The sequence below is a fragment of the Neomonachus schauinslandi genome, chromosome 10 (assembly GCF_002201575.2).
Source record: "Neomonachus schauinslandi chromosome 10, ASM220157v2, whole genome shotgun sequence".
Classification (NCBI taxonomy): domain Eukaryota; kingdom Metazoa; phylum Chordata; class Mammalia; order Carnivora; family Phocidae; genus Neomonachus; species Neomonachus schauinslandi.
The window spans coordinates 82,759,758-82,769,014 of NC_058412.1; the positions used below are offsets into that span (position 1 = coordinate 82,759,758).

At 48.5% G+C, this 9,257-nt stretch overlaps 1 pseudogene across 1 annotated transcript; it reads left to right on the forward strand.

The window, feature by feature from the left end:
* The first annotated feature begins 5,232 nt into the window (after positions 1-5,232).
* Positions 5,233-9,056, forward strand: LOC110572059 (annotated as a pseudogene). The gene is made up of 2 exons (XR_006540827.1): positions 5,233-5,259; positions 8,188-9,056. The product of XR_006540827.1 is annotated as a COP9 signalosome complex subunit 6-like (transcript).
* The last annotated feature ends 201 nt before the right edge of the window (positions 9,057-9,257 follow it).

Below are 9,257 nucleotides of genomic sequence, written 5' to 3' on the forward strand. Positions count from 1 at the left end.
TAGTCTGGAGTGATATGTGTTTAATTGTTATGTTTGGTGATTAGTAGTGGAAACAGAGCCTGGATTCTCGGCTGCTCTGTGAAAGGTGGGATGGCAACATATGGATTCAGCACCACATTCTCCTTTTTACTAACCTGCCAGAGCACCGTGTCAGGCAGAATTGTTCCAGAACAGCATATCAATTAGGGAAGCAGAGGCTTGAGGGGGTTTTTGGGAACCATCCTACCAAGTGCTTCTCTCCAATTCTCTGTTGGTGTTTCTATTCAGCACCAGCCGCCTTATCACCCAGTGTCTTGGAAATGATGGCCACTTAAGGGAAAAAAAGAAAAACAGAAATAATAAAAGATGCAGGGAATTCTTCCTTTCTTCTAATCCCAAAACATCCCCTGACCATCCAAACTTTGGAATCTATTAGACATCCAGGAATAGCTCACTGGTAGAGCTGAGCACAATCTATATAAATTCCACCTTACCTGTATTCGGGATTTACTATGGCATGCTACGGTAACAAAGGCCAAAATAGCAGGAGCTCTTCTGTCTGTTGGTGTTTCTCTGAACACCCATCACCTGAGAGAAGTTTCTATCTTGTGCATGCCAAGTCCGAAGCAGGTCAGCAGGGCTCTCATCCACCTACTGTCTCAAGGATCCAGGCTCCTCCTAAATGTCTCTGCTATTATTTCAACACATGGCTCACAAGGAAGAGTATGGAAAACTCTTAACTGCCTGAGACCAAAAATGACAAGTCTCTTCACTCAGAGCCCATTGGGCAGATCTAGTCCCATGGGCTCTAGCTACTTTCAGGGCAGCTTGAGCCTTCCCATGTGCTCAGGAATGAAGGGAGACCAGATATGGAAAGCACTAGGCATCTCTATCGCTCCCACCAATGGCCAAACTCATACACTGTGGAGCAGATGTCTTCATGGCAACCATCTTTAAAATTGTTAGTGACTGCCACCTCTGAAGACTACAGCAAGTCCCACTGCTTCAGGGACAATGAACTCACCATGATCCCGAGGCCCTGCCTTCAAGCCCACATGATAGGCCAAGGCTGTTTCATCACCAACATCGTGTCATCTCTTTCTTCCCTGAAGATACAGATGAATTCCTGCTGTATCAGTCTAGCCACCAAAACATCAAGAGTAACAAGAGAAGGGAACATTTCCTCCTCCAGAATCTCAGATAGCCTAAGGAATCAGTTTTTGTGAGGAAAATACTTTAATCGGTGGTTGGATATAAATTCACAAATGCTGGGGAATCGTGTGTTCGACAGATAAAGCTGAAGTTACTCCAGAGGAGGGAGGGGAAAGGCAGGAGGGTGGGGCCAAGGAAGACCTCACGCCAGAATGATAGCTCCCTAGAAATCCTTCTAGTCTCTGATGAATCTACTAAACTCTGAAACAGTATGGGTAAGAGTGACCTTTGATGAAAAACACTGACGTAGGAAAAGTAGCATCCGGGCATTGAAGCAAAAAAAGGCTTAAGGAAGCAAGCGCTAAGAAAAAGACATGGAATGAGGATTCCAGTCCAAGCTGACCAGATCCCCAAGGGCAGGAGCCCTGCTGACAGCTGGCTCCCAGGGGGACATGACCTTCACCGTGCCAGAATGCAGGCTGGTGAAGGGCTCCAGCTACACCAGAAGGGAGCAGATGCAGCTGGAGTGAAGCAATTACCTCTTTTTTTTAGTGTCCCTTCTAGTGCCTTGACATTGCATCTCCCGAACACCTATGGCAAAAGTCCACCTGCGTTCACCTCTCAGGGAACCTACCAAACTGCCTATTCATTTGGATATTTAGCATAGCTTTGGTAACCTCACCTCCACTCCTCATACTCGCACACTCAGAACCAAGACCCAGAAAAATGTGCTTCCTCCGCTAGAATCCACATAGGGCCTGGCCCTACCTGGAGATCAGACAGGATAAAGGAGAGGCCGTGTGGCATAATGGTGAGCACAAGGGCTAGTGTGGATCCTGGCTTTAAGTCCGCATCTCTTTTAAGAGCACTCATCTCCTGGGGCTTTGCTGGGGGCTAAATGAGAAAAAAATAAATAAAAAACCTAAACTGTGAGTGTAAGATCTGGTGTGTTGTAAGCTTCAGTACGTGTTGGTTGTTATAATAGCTACTACCCTCTCCTAACATGGACAGCAGAAAGACACGGTACTACCCTGATACCAGCTCAGCTGGGCTAGGGGGGTCACTGGGAGGGGGGTTGAGGTGGAAAGAACTAGCACCAAGAACCCTACAAATGACCTGGGCTAGGGGGGTCGCTGGGAGGGGGGTTGAGGTGGAAAGAACTGGCACCAAGAACCCTACAAATGACCTGGAGAAGGTGATAGTATAAGGAAGTCCACTATGTCTTAGAGAAAGACACAATGCTGTTGAGAAACTTTAGGCATCAGCCAAGTGGAAGGGACGGCAAAAGGCACTTTCTAGAAGTCTTGAAATTACATGATAAGTAGAGACCACCAGTGCCCTCCCCCCGGTATGTCCTCCACTTCTTCCACAGATTTGGTCTTTGCAAAGCACTGGCTATAGGACAGAGCCAGCTAGGTATGCTCACGGGACTGTGGCCTGGGCAGGGGGGTGTAGGTGAGGGTGTTGTCTAGGAGCTTCTGGAAACCTTCGGCAGGTAACAGCGGGCATCTGCCCTTTGCCACATCCTCCCCATCCCTCTTTCTTGGTGGCAGGAATGCAGGTGTGTTAGGCAGCTCTGGGGCAGTTACCTTGGACCAAGAGATGTCCTTGGGAAAGGAAGCTCACACGCAAGCACAAGAAAGAAGCAGCAAGAGATGGAAGAAGGGCCTCCCTGGAGCGTAGTGTGCCAGGCAAGCAAAGCTATCTTCACTCTCGAAGAGAGACGCAAAGGAGTAGAGGGTCAGACGAGCAGAGCCCCTGACCATCTACGTCCAGACTTTCATGCAAAAGGAAAATAAGCTCTATCTTGCTGAGGCTAGTGACTCCGGATCCCGTTTCATGCACAGCCCAACTTCATCCTCCGTGGCAGTAACCTTCTCTACCTATGTGGTCACCGGCAACATTTCCACGTCACCCGCCTTGGCCATTCGTTATATTTCTTGCCATCGTCGGGGATGTTAGCATTTATTATGTCATTAATCTTATTTTAACAGTGTTATCATCTCATTCCCATTTACATGCTCTTCAAAATGAAGATGGAGTGTCAGCCTGACTATTATCCATCGTGCCTGGATATTGTCACAGTTTTCCCAGACTTAATTAAAAAACAAAAACAACAACAACAAAACAAAAACAATGGGAACCATGACAAAGCTTCAGAGCTTTGCCATGTTTGCCTAGTGTGCTGGCCCAAGGGACACCTTCAGCAGCCATGAGAAGATATAGGAAAAGTGATTATTATTCAAAAAAGGCTTCTGGCCTCCCTCCATGCAGAACAGTCACCCCACACAGGAACTCGGCACTGTCTAGGACTCACCCAGAGTAAAGCAGTATTCGGTATTCCTTCTGAGTCATCGTGGAAGGTAGGCGGGCAGCGCCCACCCCACACACTCAGCCAGCCCCTCCGTCCCCAGATGCCACATCTTGAAGATACCGGCTGCTGGCACAGTGGCTCGTGCTACCGACCGGGGCCAGAAGGGGAGAGTAAGAGGGGGAAGCAGCTCCAGCCAGGCGGCACCTGGCGTCCCGGCCGTTCCACATGCCAGTATCCCCCACGACTGATGGGAGGTCACCAGACAGTGTCAGGCCACCACCCCACCTCCTGGGACCACCCCTGCCAGCCATGCAGAGTTTGGCCGTGGGGTTCCGACTATTATCATCATTATTATTATTATTATTATTATTATTATTATTATTATTATTCAGTTGGCAGAGATTTCTTTTTAACACCTGTGTATTTATGCTGTTTTATTTCATCTTCTTAACAAACTTTGCGAAGTAGGCATGGGTCATCCTGTTCTTGGTATCTCAAATGGAGGAAATAAGGTCCGGAGGGTTGCCAACCACACCTCTACGACTGAAGCATCTGCCATGTCATAGGGACATTGGGGCTGCACCTGAGACTGGCCAGGGAGGGTGGGCTAGGGGAGCAGCCACGAATACATGGAGGGAGGAGCCCTGAGGAAGGGTTCCCCAGGCTCCACCCTCCACTCTGCCTTCCTGCCACTTAGGTCCCTGCTGACCTCCCCAGAGCCTGCTCTCTCTGTCTGCCTCTTATGGAGTAAGGGGACATTTGAACTGAAATACAAAGTGTGTAGCTCAGAACTAATGAGTAAAAGGGGGGCCAGGACTGGAAAAATAAGTCAAGATTTTAACGTTCTCAAGCACAAGCCTCTCCATCAAGTAATGCAGTGTGCTGTGCGTTAATGGGCTTAATAGATTGATGGCTCTCTGATTGATTCGGGACCGTATAAACACTGTGGAAGGAAGGGCCCAGGTGTCCAGGACGTTCTAGCTGTTCTTTTCACATGGGCATCAATGAGCAGTGTGCATCGAGCTGCGTGTCCTCTGTTGTGCTCTCACCACGGAAGAGCTGGGGGAAGGCCATGATGAAATTAACACAGCAGCGTGACAGGTGATAGGGGTTAACCTGCCGGGACAGAGGCAGCCATAAATCAGCATCCTGGCTTCATACCCTCGCCAGCAGAAGGGGAGCGTACAAGGAGGCTCCGAGGCAGCCACATGAAACAGCACGACTATATCAAGACCGTGTTTTCTCTTCTAGAGACTAGGAAAGACTTCGAGACAGATGGACTTTTGGTTTCCGAAAACTATAAAACAGGGAGACAAGCTGCAATATGCACAGAGAATCGACGTCAGTTGTATTTATGCTTTTTTTTTCTGGCCAGAAAAACAGTAGATTCAGTTTTATTATGTGATGAAGGATGCCCTCTGTTTTCTTGAAAGCCTAATAATACTTTTGGTGACAAATCAGAAAAAATCTGGACTTTCCTTCTTTGTCTTGAGATTTGATAGGAACTCATTTATGAACAGACCTTAATTTATCATGATGTTAAGAAAGCAAAGTCATCAGTTGCATGCCTACTATCTGCCAGATGTTTCCACCTTTGGTATTTAATTTTTTCACCATATCCCCTCTGAGCTAGGTTGAATCAGAACCATTCTGCAGATGATGAAACTAAGGCTGGGGAAAATTAAATTTTTCCAACATCACACAACTAATAAGTGTTAGAACCAGAATTCAAAAGTTCAGAGGACAAACCTCAGGTTTCGAACTCTGAGAACTGAGGTGGTTTGGCCATGTGGTGCTCCCACTACCCCAAGCTGGTATGGTTAAGAATTTTGCCTGGGGTCAAGGTAACCCCATAATAAACTGCCTAACTCTTCTTGAAGGTTGATTCTGTGCCAACTGTTTTATTTGCATTGTTTGAGAAGGTCAAGTTTAACTCCTTAGTATGCCATCTTCCTCACAGTCCATACTCAGTACCTGTGGCTGGTGTCGTTTCATGCATTCCTGTTAAACCCCACCCCCACCCTGCCACCTATATATGTCCATCCCCACTGTAGAAGTAAAGAAAGTAAGACGTGGATGGATAACCTAACTTATCCAATGTCTCACGGAAATAAGCAAATAAGTGCCAGAGCCAGTGGAGACCCCCCAAATTCTCTTGAATTCTAAAGCCCATGTCCCTCTGTGACTTCTCATAGATCCCCTCAATAATTAAACATAGAGAAGACCTTGAGACTCAGCATTCCAAACCCCTTTATTTACTTACTGAAAAATGGAGCTCCCACGACGGGGGAGTTGGCCAAGGTCAGAGGTAGGCAGAGAGGGGGAGCCCGACGGGAGATTCCCCCCCCCCCGGTTAACCCAATATCTAGGTGTACTGCTGCCAAGAAGAGGAGCCAACACGTCAGTGTTGGGGGCTCAAAAGGAATACGTACCATTTCATTTCAAAAACTACACAAGGATCCAGGGAAAAAAGATTTGGATAAAAAAGGAATGGACTTTTACGTGAAATATGAGCTCAGAAATGCTCACAAGTGACCAGAATTACTAAATAATTAATCAAGAGCAGGCAGGTGCTGGTTTGAAATGTAAATGGACAGATGAAGGGGTGATGCTGTCATCCAGCAGTGGGTGATGTGACCGGAATTGTGAACCAGCCTCACCTGCCCCCATGAAGGGCACAGCCGCAGATGAAGGGAGCCTATCAGACCAGACCACCCCAGAACCCCGAATTCCTGACTTTGACCTGCTGTTCACTTTCATGTCCCTGTCCCCAAAGAGATGTTAAAAAATGATGAAGAACCAGCTGGGCATGAGGGAGGGGAAGAAGAAGCCATCTAAAGAAATATTCCCTGACAAGGCTGCAGGCGACACACTTGAGAACACTTCTATTTTCCTTATGTCTCCCTGCTTCTTGAGAAACCACACACCTTTGTCTCTCCTCCCCACCCCCCCTTCTTCCCAAATTCTCTAGAGCTCTTCCTGCCAGTGGTTTGTGAGCCTCAAAGACAGACAACAGCTGCAAGCAAAGGAACAAAAAAGGTTGACAATGAGGAAAGAGGCAGACAGAGAAACTCTTTACCTTATCACACCAGATAAAAAACAAGCTAACAAAGTCTGCAGAAGACAGGATATCTCTCCTTTAACTAAACACAGATCAAAAATCTCTATTCTAGAAAAATGGGGCAGCTTGGCATTCAAGTCATAGCATCTTAGGTCCGGAACACACATCCATGGCTGGCATAGCTCTGGTACACAGTAGGTGCTCAGTGTGTGCTAGTTCTTTTTTCTCCCCCTCACTCTTTCCTTATCTAATAGGTTTTCCCACAGAGGCCAGATGGCCCTAAGCCCGTGAACCCCTCAAAGCTTCAGTTTACTCCTCTGGAACAATGGAGATGATCCTGGTGCCTACCTCAAAGGGTGAAAGTATAGCCTGTGCCTGCGCTCACATGAGCTCCTCCGTGGTGGTGGCTTTCTTGTTCCAGACAGAGGGCACAACCTGTGCAATGCTGTGAGGAAAAGCCTGGTTGGCCCCGGGGGGGGGCACCATACCTCTGGGTGGCAGAGGCACTGGGTTCAATGTCGGGTGGTGGGAGAGGAAGCTGGTGAGGCAGGTGCAGGCTAGAAGCCAGAGCATGAGCATTCGGGGTGCTGCTGTGAGCTAGGGGAGCTGCTGGGGCTTGAGAAGTGGAATGGAGCCAGATGGAGGGAAGGCCGGGGAGGTCCTGAATGAGTTCTGTCTGGATGGGAATGAAGAGGGAACGGGGAAGTCGCTAAGGACATGGGAAGTGGAGTTTCCCTGTGTGACCCTGTGCCTAGGGGGACAGCGAGGTGGCAGAGCGGGAGGGGTGCCGAGCTGTCAGCTGGTTGAGGGGCCAAATGCAATGAGCAAGTTTTTAGCAGCCCTGAGGCTGCTGCACCTTCAGATGTCACTGTTACTTTTGGCTTCTAGTCCCAGAAACTGAGAGCTGTTTCCCTGGCTTTCCCTCCCCTTCCCCGGACACCTTTCCTCCCCCTCTGCCCCTCCCCCTCCTCTCCATCGCACTCCCCCTTTCTTCTCTCCACCGCGCTCCCCCTTTCTTCTCTCCACCATGCTCCCCCTTTCTTCTCTCCTCTTAATGATTCTTACCTTCTGTCCTATGCAGCAAAATCAGAAGTGGTCCCCTCCCCCCCCAAGAAATTTGCACCCACCATGGGGGCCTCTCCAAACATCTTCCAGGTTTCCTCTCATTTCTTGGGTTTGCTGGTGGCCACGATGATAAAGGGCAGTGTCAGGAGTGGAAAGGAAGGAGGGTAGCCAAGAAGGGGTGCGAAGGTCTTGGTTTGTTCCAGGGACACCCACTGCTGTCCGGGCACCCTCTCTTCACCCCCACTCACCCCGTGCCCATTGCTTCTAACATGGTCCAACGGAAGCCAACTGTTTACCTGGACAGTCTTGGTTCCTCCATCAGTAGAATCTCGTCAAAATACACAAAAGTAACCCATAATGGAAATAAAAATAGAGCAGAGCCATAAAGCCTAAACCCATCAGGAGAAGAGAAATAATAAAGATCAGAGCAGAAATCAATGAAATAGAAACCAAAAGAACAGTAGAACAGATCAACAAAACTAGGAGCTAGTTCTTTGAAAGAATTAACAAGATTGATAAACCCCTGGCCAGACTTATCAAAAGGAAAAGAGAAACGACCCAAATAAATAAAATCATGAATAAAGAGGAGAGATCACAACCAACACCAAAGAAACAGGAGGGCTGAAATATCGAGGTGATGAACTCCTTTGAGCTGCTCTCCCACACCGTGGAGGAGAAGATTATCATTGACAAGGAGTATTACTACACCAAGGAGGAGCAGTTCAAACAGGTGTTCAAGGAGCTGGAGTTTCTGGGTTGGTATACAACCGGGGGGCCGCCTGACCCCTCCGACATCCACGTCCACAAGCAGGTGTGCGAGATCATCGAGAGCCCGCTCTTTCTTAAATTGAACCCTATGACGAAGCACACAGATCTTCCCATCAGTGTTTTTGAGTCTGTCATCGATATAATCAATGGAGAGGCCACGATGCTGTTTGCCGAACTGACCTACACTCTGGCCATGGAGGAAGCCGAACGCGTTGGCGTCGACCACGTGGCCCGAATGACAGCCACGGGCAGCGGGAAGAACTCCACTGTGGCCGAGCACCTGATCGCGCAGCACAGCGCCATTAAGATGCTGCACAGCCGGGTCAAGCTCATCTTGGAGTACGTCAAGGCCTCCGAAGCGGGAGAGGTCCCCTTCAACCATGAGATCCTGCGGGAGGCCTATGCTCTATGTCACTGCCTCCCAGTGCTCAGCACAGACAAGTTCAAGACAGACTTTTACGATCAATGCAATGACGTGGGGCTCATGGCCTACCTTGACACCATCACCAAAACCTGCAACACCATGAACCAGTTCGTGAACAAGTTCAACGTCCTCTATGTTCGACAAGGCATTGGCAGGCGGATGTGGGGGCTCTTCTTCTGAGAGGGTACTTGAAGGGACAACGCACAGGTCGGACAATGGCCCCACAGGGGAGGGGTGTCACACTCGTTAGAGAAACCTCCTGTCAATAATAAAAGGGGAGCAGCCCCTCAGCACCCCTAAAAAAAATTATAAGAACATATTATGAGCAACTCTATGCCAGCAAATTAGATAATCTGGAAGAAATGGATGCATTCCTAGAAATGTATCAACTACCAGACTGAACCAGGAAGAAATAGAAAACCTGAACAGACCTATAACCACTAAGGAAATTGAAGCAGTCATCAAAAATCTCCCAACAAACAAAAGCCCAGGGC